The sequence below is a fragment of the Mandrillus leucophaeus genome, unplaced genomic scaffold, assembly GCF_000951045.1.
Source record: "Mandrillus leucophaeus isolate KB7577 unplaced genomic scaffold, Mleu.le_1.0 Scaffold210, whole genome shotgun sequence".
NCBI classification, from domain to species: domain Eukaryota; kingdom Metazoa; phylum Chordata; class Mammalia; order Primates; family Cercopithecidae; genus Mandrillus; species Mandrillus leucophaeus.
This window is the reverse complement of record NW_012102144.1, coordinates 3,293,346-3,295,078: the sequence shown is the minus strand read 5'-3', so window position 1 is coordinate 3,295,078 and position 1,733 is coordinate 3,293,346. Positions and strand designations below refer to the sequence as shown.

The 1,733-nt window shown below is 34.3% G+C and overlaps 1 protein-coding gene and 1 pseudogene across 4 annotated transcripts in view; one reads left to right on the top strand and one right to left on the bottom strand.

Annotated features, from left to right (window-relative positions):
* Window positions 1-1,733, bottom strand: part of SLC25A26 (solute carrier family 25 (S-adenosylmethionine carrier), member 26) — a 176,997-nt gene that overhangs the window by 105,628 nt on the left and 69,636 nt on the right. The window lies entirely within an intron of this gene.
* The window catches only part of LOC105539903, an 8,936-nt pseudogene continuing 7,441 nt past the window's right edge, over window positions 239-1,733 (top strand).

Below are 1,733 nucleotides of genomic sequence, written 5' to 3'. Positions count from 1 at the left end.
CACACACACACACACACACACACACACACACAAGCAAATTTGAGAAAACGCAAAAGCCATCCAAGTTGACAAGATCACATATATTGAATAATGCTTCAAGATGCCCCAAAACATGAGTGATGCCTGTTTAATATCCTCTAAACTACAAAATAGGTTGTAAATTGTTTGGGGTTTTTGATTTGCACGAGATAAATCAACTTTTTTTCTGTATCCAAGCAGTTTTTATGAGATTCAGCGTATGCCTAACTTTAATATAAAGAACAGCAGTAAAGTGTTCTTGGTAAGAGGTTAACAGTTTTTATTTTTTTACTGCAATGAGAGTAAATTCATTTGAGATCTTTTAAATGTAACAACTAAGAGCCAAAAGCAAAGTGGATTCTTTACTGTCCACACATTTGAGCATCATGGCCATTTTTGCTACAAAGATTTTCCTAACAATCTCGTGTGGTAATCAATAAATGACCCATAGTAAATAGGTTACTACATAGCAGACAGAATGTTAACTAGCTAATTACACTTTTTTTTTTGTCCTACTACTACATGGATTTTTTTAAGTTCTATTTTATTCTGATATTCTAAGACTACTCATTTCTGTAATTTATATGAGAACATCACACAGAGCCTTCCAAACAAATTCCACCTTGGCTTGCAATTTTATTTTCTCCCTCTAACTTGAGGAAAGAGTTATGCACAAAATCAATAAATAAATACTACATGATTATCTCAATAGATGCAGAAAAGGCTTTCGATAAAATTCAACACCACTTCATGTTAAAAACTCAATAAATGACACGATTGTATATCTAGAAAACCCCATAATCCCGGCCCAAAAGCTCCTTATGCTGATAAACAACTTCAGCAGAGTCTCAGGATACAAAATCAACATACACAAATCACTAGCATTCATATACATCAACAGGCAAGCCAAGAGACCTATCAGGAATGAACTCCCATTCACAACTGCCACAAAAAAAACAAAATACCTAGAATTACAGCTAACCAAGGAGGTGACAGATACTACAAGGAGAACTACAAAACACTGCTCAGAGGTATCAGAAATGACACAAGCTAACAAAAAAACATTCCATGCTCGTGGGCAAGAAGAATCAATATCGTGAAAATGGCCACACAGAACAAAGCAATTTATATAATAGATTCAACCCTATGCCTATTAAACTACCACTGACATTCTTCATGGAACTAGAAAAAAACTATTTTAAAATTCATATAGAACCAAAAAAAGAACTCAGATAGCCAAGATAATCCTAAGCAAAAAGAACAAAGTTAAAGGCATCACGCTACCAGACTTCAAGCTATATTACAGGCCTACAGTAACCAAAACAGCATGGTACTGGTACAAAAACAGACACACAGACCAACAGAACAGAAAGCCCAGAAGTAAGGCCACACACCTAGAATCATCTGCTCTTCAGCAATGCTGACAAAAACAAGCAATAAAGAAAGAAAGGATTTCCTATTCAATAAATGGTGGTGGGATGACTGGCTAGCCATATGTACAAGATTGAAACTGCACCCCTTCCTTATACCATATATAAAAATTAACTCAAGATGATTAAAAACTTAAATATAAAACCTAAAAATATAAAATCCCTGGAAGACACCTAGGCAATACTATTCTGGATAACGGAACACACAAAGATTTCATGATGAGGATGCCAAAGGCAACTGAAACCAAAGCAAAAAAAAAAAAAAAAAAAAAAAAAAAAAAAAAA